We start from the raw sequence: 11,567 nt of genomic DNA on the forward strand, positions 1-11,567 counted from the left end.
GCAAAAGTGTTAAAAAGTTATAGAATTTCTCTTATATGCATAAGGGAAGGAGTTATTTTGTTATTTTTAAACGGCTTTGTGTTCTGAGTCTTTAAATTGATGTATAAAAATGGAAGCAGGCACACAACACAGAGGCAGAAGATAGAGAATCTTTCTCATAAAACTTTTAAAATCTGGCTTACTTCATTCAAGCCACCAAAACAAATACCACAAAAGCTTCAAACTACATCACTTTTAATCACTCAGACAGAATTATGAATTAGGTAGTCACATTTTCTCAAACTAAAACTGAAAACTAGAAAAAAGAATGCTATTTACCTTGGGTTTTATGCAGGATTAAGCAGTCAAGTGAAGTCTTTGAGATGTTGTTAAAATTCTTCCTGGAGAAAACGTTCTGAGAAATTAAACTCTGAATTCAAATTCCTAGCAAAGATTAAAAAAAAAAAAAACACACACAAGGAGTTTGATTTATGGTAAATTAAAATACCCACTTTTCACAACAATCAATCATATTAGGCAGTGAAATAAACTCTCAATAAAGGCACTAATGATTTTAGGGAAAGGGAGACTGATTTAGGAAATAAACTTTTGACCATAAAAGCTTAAGAAATTTTTTTTGTTTTAATCAGAATGCAGATGTGCACCATGAAACTGACAGCACTTTACTTTTTAAATACTTGAATTTTAATGATAGCAATTTGAGCTTTAGAAAACAGAAGCTATGCTGTTATCCTATCAAAAAAATTTCAAAGTGGCTAATATAATGCCAAATATGGTACTCTTGGAATAGCAAAACATGTCATCTATTGGTTATTAGTATTCATAATGCTCTTAACTTACCGAAACTATGAGTTTAATGTTTTGCTACTTATCTTAATCTTTATTCTCTTTTGGCCACTTCCTTTCTACAATTTCATTTGAAACAGGTTTCTAAAATTCATATGAACAGCTATCACAGTAATCCTAGCTCTGTACCTAAAAGCATTTTAATACACGTACAAAAGAACAACTTGTAAATGAAACAAGTATCTAATAAAAGCCAATACTGTTCCTAATTTACTATTACTACACAAATAAATTTAAATTTTGCACAAAATATTAAGCAGTTATCAATACTGAAAAAGTTAGCTTTATAAATAACATTCAGTGATTACCAATCATGTGCATAGGACATTCAAAAAAAACATGAAGGGAGCAGAAACTAAAGAATACAAGATTGATACATGCCTAAAATCAACAAATTCATAAACCACTTTTAATGAAAAAAATATACATAAATATGAAAATCTGTGAATCTTACCAAAGATCCAATAAAAAATGCAATGAAAGTAGAAATACAAAGGAAAAGAAATGATAAAATTAAACTGGTCAATCAACAATGTTGTCCCCTAGGGTGCCTGGGTGGCTTAGTTGGTTAAGCATCTGACTCTTGATTTCAGCTCAGGTCGTGATCTCAAGGTTGGTGGGGTTCGTGGGTTTGAGCCCCACATTGGACTCTGTGCTGCCACTGCAGAGCCTGCATGGGATTCTCCCTCTCTCCGCCACTCCCTCTCCATCTCTCTCTCAAAATAAATAAACTTTAGGGGCGCCTGGGTGGCGCAGTCGGTTAAGCGTCCGACTTCAGCCAGGTCACGATCTCGCGGTCCGTGAGTTCGAGCCCCGCGTCAGGCTCTGGGCTGATGGCTCAGAGCCTGGAGCCTGTTTCGGATTCTGTGTCTCCCTCTCTCTCTGCCCCTCCCCTGTTCATGCTCTGTCTCTCTCTGTCCCAAAAATAAATAAAGGTTGAAAAAAAAAATTTTTTTTTAAATAAATAAATAAACTTTAAAAAAAGTTAAGAATATTGTCCCCTAAATACCCATGGCCCTACCGCTGGGAAAATTAAGAGATTTGAGGTTCAATCTACAAAGAACAGGAACTTAGTAATTAAGAAAAACATAAATAAAATACAATAAAAATACAAGACTGGATACAAAAACAAAAGGATTTCTAAAGTACATGCATGTTTAGTTTTAAAAATATCGAATCCCGTGGGGGGGGGGGGCAGAGAAAAACTCTAATCTTCTAAATTGATGTATTGGTATGAAACTTTACTCTGGACCTTCTAAGTCCAACACTACTGATTCATTACTGGAAGTGATACAAGACTCATTTTAGTTAACACTTTCCCTAAACATTTCTAAAAGGCTAATTTTAATTTCTGCATATCTGAAGAAAAAGTCAACTGCCAAATCCCTCTTTACTCCAAGTCATGATTTTTTTTTTGAAATTCCAAGAAAATATACACTAGAAATAATAAAGGGAGGAAGGGCTGAAGGCTGTTTTACTAATAGATACATATTCTTGTTCACGATCTATAAGTATATTCAAGTACCCATATCAAGAATTCAAAAATCATATGTGAAGCATGACACATAATATATTTAATACTATTTAATATATAATATTTAATGAAAAATATATTTAACATTTAACATTAATATTTAACATAGTCAGTACAAAGACTATAGTCAGCTCAGCGAATTCTTTTTTTTAATGAAAATCTATGTACAAAGCACTGTGCTAGTTTTATGGGAAACATGACTATGGCAGAGGTGCCTGCTCCCCAAAAACTAACTAGTGAAGAACAGAAATCAACAAATCATAGCAAAGACATCTTAAGTACCAACTTAAGAATTATGCTAGGTGACCTTAAATAAAATCATCTCACTTAATGCTCATAATCTCATAACCTCTTCTCTCAAATTAAGAGAACTCTAAACTTTTAGAATTCATCTGAATTTACAAGGTGCCTATTACATGCCAGGTACTATTATTCCAGCACTGGAAATAGTGTACTTTAAGTGAAACATTAAGTTTCCTATTCCCTTGGAAATTATGTTCACAAGAAAGAAAGGGAGAGGGGGAAAAACCCAGAACATGATGTGTTAGGAAGTATAAAGGACTACAAAAATGGGTTCTTGGGCCCTAACATTAAGGTTAAATTCAAGGGACATTTCAAGGTTCCACAGAAAGAACAGCATTCTAGGCAGAAGACACAAACTTGGCAAATTCAGGACAGAAAGAACACTAAGTTGAGGCACTGTGAGAGGAGAGGATGTGAGATAAAGTAGAAAAGGCAGGAAAGGACCAGAGCAAACTGCATCTAGTAAGAAGGCCGGAGTAAAATCTAAATATATTGGGAAGGCTCCGCAATCAGGGAAGTCACAGCATCGCATTCACGTTTTAAGATGGCTGCTGTGAACAGCATGAACAACAGGGAGAGATCAAGGAGATAAATTACAAGGCTGAAATTCAATATAATTGGTTACCTGGAAAAGATAGTAGCAATAAAGCTAGAAAAAAGAAGCCCAGAATCTAGTTTGGAAGTGCAGTCAACCAGTACTTGTTCACAGGTTGTTGGTGTGGATCAGAGAGAAGAAGGGGGGAAAAAAGAAAACCGCGGTCCTAAATTCTCAGTTTTGGGCTCAAACATCTGGGTGATGTGCAAGTTTGGGAGAGAAAACAAGAGATTAGTTTGCCATTTTTGGATGCCTATGGTCACAGAGTGTAAAATGGTTAATCCAAAATTTAACCCAGACCTCCTGATTCCAACTCCTGTGCTCTCTCCAATATACTGACAGGTGCTTGATGTGGCCATAACCTATATATAGAATTCAAAATGCCAAATCAATCATCCCTTTATTACAACCTTAGATCACTTACTAACATCAGAAAAAGAAATGTAAAAAGAGATAGGGAATAAATTGCTTTATGCATTTTTCCAACTGATTCACCAACCAGTGAGGAATGTAAGAGAGTAAGTCAAGCTTTATGTTTAAAGTTCTTAAATACCTTAACAAAGTGTACCTTTTATGCAATACATTATGATCAGCTAGAACACAAATAATGAAAAGAGCAGACAATGGAGTTCAACAACACTGACGCGCCCCCAAAATGGATTCTTTAGATAACCCAATCAAGCATATTTGAACCAAGTCTTCATTTTAGCAGATTCAGGGAGTTTGGCTTCCAAATTGTGATACAAATTATTGCTACTCACATCTTTAATAACGCTAAAAATTATATCCTAACACTATTATTCCAATAGACTAGGTTCAAAAATCTGACTTGACCATTAGCTAGATGCCCAACACTGGTCAAGTTACCTTACTCGCCTTCAGCTTTAACTTCCACAGGTATAAAATAAGGCTAATAATGGTACTAACTCATAGGTTTAATGTTACACAAACTGAATAAATGTAAACAGCCTAACCTTTAGCACACGGTATGCACTCAAATGTTAGCTTATGCACTCAAATGTTAGCTATCATTATTGTTAAACCTGGCTTGTGACAGCTTTACCTACAGGTTATCCACTAATTTTACTTCAAATGATTCTTGTAAAAATAATATTTTTGATACAGCATTAATCAACATTATAAATGTGGAACAAAATAACGAGAATTTTGCTTTAAAAAACTCCAAATAAAGATAAGTAAATAATATTAGAATTGGTAAATGGCTAATTGCTAAACTTAAATAACGAGAACATCGGAGTTCACTATTTTCTCTGCTTTTGTGCTTGAAAATTTCCATAATTAAAAGCTTCTGAGGGGTGCCTGGGTGGCTCAGTGGGCTAAACGTCCGACTTTGGCTCAGGTCATGACCTCACAGTTCGTGGGTTCGAGCCCCACGTTGGGCTCTATGCTGACAGCTCAGAGCCTGGAACCTGCTTTAGATTCTGTATCTCCCTCTCTCTCTGCCCCTCCCTTGCTCGCACTCTCTCTCTCTCTCTCAAAAATAAACATTAAATAAATAAATAAATAAATAAATAATAAATGCAAGGTTTTGAAAAATGATTTAGTCACAAGTTTTTAGTTCTTTGTCCACTTTTGTCATCCTGCTTTAAAAAAAAAAAAAGAGAGCATGGAAATGAGAAAAATACCTGCATTCTAGATCAGGCTGTGCCACTCCCTGGTTCATGGAGCCTTAAGTAAGTTTTCTACCTTCCTGGTCTCTAACCTAAGTGGGAAAATATTAGATCAAGTTTGAAAACTCCACAAAATATTATACAAATGTAGGCTACAATTATTACTACCTTAACATCTGTAGACTAGTTTTTTTCTTTTTTTCCAGTCCTGGGGCAAAAAAAAAAATCAAAGCTTAAGACCCTGAAATAACACACGAATGACCACTATGTAAGAAGCTGTGTGTGAAAAAGGAACAAATCCATAACCTAGAAGTATAACCTAACCATGTACACTTACTACCCAGAGATACGTTGGGCTTCTAGATTCCCTTACCTACTTCTTTGTCAATAACTCACTGCAAATTACACAGTGGAATTCAGCTACTGTTCAACTAATAGTTTTGAATGCACTTTTGAGGGGCGCCTGGGTAGCTCGGTCAGTTGGGCAACCAATTCTTGATTTTGGCTCAGGTCATGATTTCAGTGTTCATGAGACCCTTGAGTAGGGCTCTGCACTGACAGCATGGAACCTACTTGGGATTCTCTCTCATCCTCTCACAGCCGCTCCCCCGCTCAACTGAGAGCACTCTCTCACACACTCTCTCTCAAAATAAATAAACACACACATGAATGTAGTTTCCGGAAACTCCCAATCCAAAGCTCTATATAGAACTGAAGAGACTTCTATTTCTACAAGTCTTCTGAATACAGTTAAATCTAATACAGCTAGTTAAATTCAACTAGACCTGAGCCTATCAAGGGTGTTTTACAGATCTGTCTCCAAGTCCTAAAGTACTATTGTTCTTATAAGAATTAGCTCTAGCTAAAAATATCCCATGCCACCATTTTAATTACCTAAATGGAGGGCGATTCCAAGTTTACCACAACGTTACAGTGTAAACTGGGATCCTTAAAACAAGATGGCTATAAGCCACCTTTCAACTTTGGGTTGTTCAGCTATGAGTTTAGACACACAATCCTTCTCATCAAATTATCCTCAATTGGCTAGAATCACATAAAAATGCAAACAAACTTGTAGCAGCTTTTCCTATGTAAAGATCCTTTACTGTCTAAACAGTAGCCCCATTCCAACTAAAGTCCAACGGAATGACAATTTACACGAAGATTAAGGAATTTTGGCTTACTTTTTAATACCAGAGAAACAGTAAAAGGCGCTGCTGCAAAAAGATGTGTCTGAACACATCTCTAACGTCAGTTTGGGTTACATCTGCCTTCAACTTTAGTCCTAAGTTTTCCAATCTAAAACGCTTAAAAAAAAAAAAAAAAAAAGTTTGACGTAGAAAAGTAGTTGCCAGTAGTACTGCTGCTTGATTCTAATAAGTTAGGTCTTCAAAGTAAAGAAAGCCAACTTATGGACTTAAAATGAGGGCAAAGTCCCTAACTTTAGCTCACCACTCCCACCCATTTATCCCACCGTCTACCTACCATGGATGCAACATTTCTGACACGACAAAAGACCTGAATCACTTGCCGAAAAAAGGACGTGGTTTCGCTTGTACTACTGGAGAACTGCCTTTTGGGACCGGGTGTGACAGGGCTACTCTTGGATCCATCAGCTAAGGCCTGCTCCCCATGCTAGGAAACAGTAACCAGGCACCAACTCTTTAAGGGTCAAGAGTGCAGGTTCGCTTAAAAATACAGTGGGTTTCCAAGGCGATCCAGGAAGATTAACCTCGGAGAAAACTGTCCCGCGACACCGAGGGCGGGAGGCAGATACCGGGATCAGTGACGGGGACAGCTGAACACGTTCCCAGAACAGAACCGAATTTTAAAAAACGAGGCGTAAACCGATGGGTAGCGTGAAACCGGGAAAGAGGAGTTTAAAGACGACGCAGAAAGGAGTCAACCTACCCAACGCACTTTGCTGCAGGTCATAGCTGTCTTATCAAAGCCCAAAGCCTGGAAAGAAAGGTGGCGATCCCAGCCAATAAGAAGCGAACACAAGCTGCACCTCCAGCGGCCTCAGGAGCCGTAGGCGGAGAAAGAAGGAAGCGCGCGTGCGCCGGGAGAGCTTTCAGTCGGGCGCGCGCAAGGGTCCGGGCCGAGGAAATGGGGGAAGGGTTGAAGAGGGAGATGTGCGCACGCGCAGGGAAAGGCCGCGCGGTCTCTGGGTTTCGAGCCAGGTTCGCAACCGCGCGCGCGCGCGCACCGTTCTCGCTACTCACCCCACCCCCCACCTTTTCGACCTGTAGTGCCTCGAAAACCTGAGAAGATCTGACGGGGAAACGCATAAATAACGGCGAAACGTCTCCTGGGTCCTCCTGTAGCCGCCAACCCGTCACCACCCACAAAAGATTCAACAATAATTCACTCATCCTCGGTATTTACTGCCCTTTGAGTGATTTGAATGCAGCATGAGGCCTACCTGAAACGCCGAAAGCACGGTTCCCGGGACTTATCTCCGTTGTAACTACACAGCGGCCATTTCCCGACTCAAGCACGGGAGGAAAACCATAGAGGTATCTTCGACGCGCTAGCTCGTTTCCGTCACTTCCGATTTGGGGCGTGGCCTCCAGTGCCGCTAAATATCTGGCCTAGCCCCGCCCACCCTTCCGCCCTAAACCGGCTTCCTGGCTGCTATTAAGATTTGCCTGAGGCTTTCTGGGAATTCGCGTGGCTAATCTCGCGCGAAGATCTGGCGGCTCCGCCCTCCGGTCTGGCGCTGCCGCCTCGGTTGCGGTGACGGTAGACGGTGGGCGGAGTGTGCTGTTGGGTCGGGAGGTCTTCTGGCCACACGGTGCGATTCGCGGGCGTTTCTACTTCGCTCTGAGGGTACACTGAATCTCTCTGCCCTCCCTACTTTTTTGCTTGTTTGCGTTATTCTTTCTGTGGCGCTGACTCAGACTAGAAACAAAAAGTCTCAGGCCGAAGAAAAGACCGGGAAGCAAGAGGGCTGTGTTCTCACACCGAGTCTCCTCCCTTTGCCAGCAAGCGCCTAGTTTCTTCTTGGACTCCTAACCGGACACTTGCAAGTGTCGCTTTTGCTTTGATATGAAATGTGCCAAACACACTTCAATAGTGGAAAATGGCCACGAGCTAAGTCCCTTCCAGAGTGATGTCAGACCGACTCTGCTATCGCTAAAGGAGTTTGCACCGCAGTGTTCTGAGCGTCTTAGGCTGTCTTGGTTTGCATCAGAGGGTGGTACTTCTTTCCTCCCGATGGTGCTAAAGCATTACCACTTGGGCACCTCAGAACGTTGGCATAGGTATAAAAATAATGCACAGCACGAGGCATAATGATTATTTATGCCGGCCGAGAAACAGCCCAATGTAGCTTGATCTGCCAAAAATGTAAGTCAGATTATAAATAGGCAAACTGCTTTTGATTTGGGTAGAATTTCAAATAAGAGCCATAGCACATTTTCTGTTAATACTTGTCTGGGCTGCACTTTCTTCCTTAGGGCCTAGAACCGTTATTACTTTGATGTTTAGGGACGTAGACTACCTTAAAGGATTTCAAAGTTGTAATTAGCAACCAGTCTTCTGTCAGTTAAATCCAGTGTGGGGCCCTAGTTATGAATTTAACACTGTTTAGGGCGTTTTCTCAGCCCGATTTACCGGCTCAGCTAGAAAAAGTATCTCAGTTTTCTCTCACTATACAGCCTGCCCCTCACCCCACCACCAACACCATCTGAATGTGGAAGCAGTAATCTTTGGCCTCCATGGTGCACTAATAAGTCCCAAGCATTTAGTAGGTGCTGGGTAAGTATTTGCTGAATGAGTGAACTATACGAAAAAGAACCTAGCCATTGATAGCTCAATACAATTCTAGTATTCTGCAGGTACAGGGGAAAGTTGTTGAAAGGTTTTGATCAGAGGTATGGCATGACACTGGACAGGAGGATCAGTTAGGATGTTGTTTTAGTAGTTTAACTGAGGTCATGATGATCATGGTAAGAAAAGGAAAAGCTGTAAATATGGTTTAGAAATGGGATTGACAGGGGGCTCCTGGGTGGCTCAGTTGGTTAAGCGTCCGACTTTGGCTCAGGTCATGATCTCACAATTCGTGAGTTCAAGCTTTGCATCTGGCTCCGTGCTGACAGCTCGGAGCCTGGAGCCTGCTTTGGATTCTGTGTCTCCTGTGTCTAACCCTCCCCCACTCATGCTCTCTTTCTCTCTCAAAAATAAATAAACATTTTAAAAAATTAAAAAAAAAAAAAAGAAAGAAATGGGATTGACAGGTCTTCCTGATGGACTGCATTAGGACTTTACAGAAAGGGAGGAAATAAAGGAAGTTGTGGCTTTGATTAACTGGGTGGATTTGGTACTGTTATAATAATTAGGAAGATTGGAAAGAATGATAGGAAAGAGAAGAATGAATATGTTTGGTTATGAGAAGGGAATCAGGAATTCCATTTTTACTATGTTAGGTTTGAGATGTGTGTGAAACATCCAAGTAGATACACAAGATGTGAAGTTGAACGTGGGGGGTTGCAATTCAAAGGAGTGTTCTGGCTTGGACATAAAATATAAAAACAATGCTTAAAATCATGGAATGAAAGATAGACAAGAGATGACTGGGGACTGAACGATAAAGAATCCCAACATTTAGAAATTTGTTAAAAGAGGAGGAGGAGCTAGTAAAGGAAACTGAGAAAGAATGGCCAATGAAATAGAAAATAAGTTAAATCGAGTGTATTGGTTATTCATTGCTGTATACAAACGACCCCAACATCTAGTAGCTTAAAACATTTTTATTCTTTCACAGTGTCTGTGGGTCAGGAATCTGGGAGGAGTTATCTGGATGGTTCTAACTTAAGGTATCTCATGAGGTTGCAGTCAATCTGTCAGCTGAGACTGCAGTCATTTGAAGTCTGCAGATTCACTCCAAGATCATTCAGGGTTGTTGGCAGGAAACCTCAGTTGCTCATCACATGGACTTCTCCATAGGATGCCTGAGTGTCCCTTTACACAGTAGCTGGCTTCCCCCCCCCCCCCGCCTCCCCCCCAGAGTAAATGATCCAAGAAAGGGAGAGCCCAAGACACAAGCTATTATAACCTAATCTCAGAAGCGACACACCATCACTCTGCTGTATTTCACTTGGACCAAACCCTGATACAGTGTGGAAGGGGCTACACAGGGGTGTGAGTACCAGCAGGTGGAGATCATTGGGGACCATCTTGAAGGCTGACTACCACACCAAGAGAGATAAGTGTTTTAAGTGTGTGAGGTCAAAAAGACAAAGGACAGAATATGCTTATGTGTAATTTCACCTGCAGGAAACACTAAGTAAATGCAGTAATTGTACCTGCCTGAACTGAGCCAGGTAGGAATACTGAAACATACAAGCATCTCAAACATCTGCCAGCTACTTCAGTTCACACCCATCTGCTTCTGATGTTACAGCTTTCCACTTGATTTTAGAAACCCTCCTTCTACCACTTCACAATAACTAACAACTCACAAGCTTCCCGACACCCACTTCCACAAGTAAACTTTAGGTATTTTTAAGATAAAATACTATATCAATTGTAGTATTTATTTCTTGGTCAAGTCTGCTACCATTTTTGTTAGGTTCCTTTTTTTTTTTTTTTTTTGTAAGTGATTAAGTTTTTGAGGATCATACCCTAATCCTGTTTTTCCATAGACCTGTGGTTTTTACTGTGTGATTTTTGCATAGCACAGTGATTTTTATGAACACATATGTTGCATTTGAGCAAAACTACATAACAGTCAATATATAGTCCTAATTTTAACAGCAAAGAAATTGAAGCTTGGAGAGGTAGAGTATCTTGCCAAAAGTCACATGGCTGTTAAGTGAGGAATTCAGATTTTATCAAAGGTCCATCTGACTCTAAAACCACCTTGTTTCCACAGCAGTATTTACTCACATAAACAGTTAAAATAGAGATAATATTAGATTAACCTCACCTCAATTGTTGTTCCTATTTTATGCAACTTGATTGATAGTTCCCATGTGTCCTATTCTAGGTAATAGAATATATACTCTAGCAAATGTGTGTATATGCCTATTTACTTATCCGAATAGTTCTCTATTATCCATAAATAAAGAAACAAATTTATAAATTTCATAGTGTCCAAGCAATGATTAAGTGGTCTTGCTAGATGAGTGATGCATGATATAGTTTTACTTGGTACATTTTAAGTATTAATGTTTTCTTTTATTTCAAATTTCCTTTTTCATATATTCGATTAAGGCACAAGATAAGTAGTAATATTACTGCTTCTTCCTGCCATACTATGCTTTCTCAGCAATGACAGTGTTGGAGATTATCAGTCTAGATCTTACCTGAACCACTCATTGCATATATCACAAAAGCACTTAAATTAGGGAAGATTAAGTAGTTCCAAGATCTGGGCCACAGTGGTTTGCTACATAGGATAGATATGAAATGAAAATCCATAGAAGGCTTTCAGGCCATTATATTTGTTAGTGCTGTAAGAAAAGACAAGACATGAGGGGACAGGTAACAAAATGGGCAGAAATTGTCGATTCACTGGTCCAAGATGACCATTTGGTATGATATCCTTATGCAAGCCTAGACAGCTCAAGGGTGGATTTAGGTGCACATTAACTAAAAATTGAATGTTTAAAGGGTTAGAAAAGCAAGGCACTAAGGGTAGGTACAATAAAAT

The 11,567-nt window shown here is 39.6% G+C and overlaps 1 protein-coding gene across 5 annotated transcripts in view; it reads right to left on the reverse strand.

Annotated features, from left to right (window-relative positions):
* The window catches only part of BCLAF1 (BCL2 associated transcription factor 1), a 30,811-nt gene extending 23,340 nt beyond the window's left edge, over nucleotides 1-7,471 (reverse strand). For 4 of the 5 annotated variants that reach the window (XM_045499740.1, XM_045499738.1, XM_045499739.1 and 1 more), the window contains exons 1-2: nucleotides 7,335-7,466; nucleotides 319-423 (exon numbers count right to left, since the gene is read on the reverse strand). The gene's annotated coding sequence lies outside the window, so the exon portion shown is untranslated. Of the gene's footprint in view, nucleotides 1-318; nucleotides 424-7,334 lie in introns of all 5 variants that reach the window. The other variant, XM_045499737.1, reaches the window with a different exon arrangement.
* Nucleotides 7,472-11,567: the final 4,096 nt, after the last annotated feature.

This window comes from Leopardus geoffroyi, chromosome B2 (assembly GCF_018350155.1).
Source record: "Leopardus geoffroyi isolate Oge1 chromosome B2, O.geoffroyi_Oge1_pat1.0, whole genome shotgun sequence".
NCBI lineage: Eukaryota > Metazoa > Chordata > Mammalia > Carnivora > Felidae > Leopardus > Leopardus geoffroyi.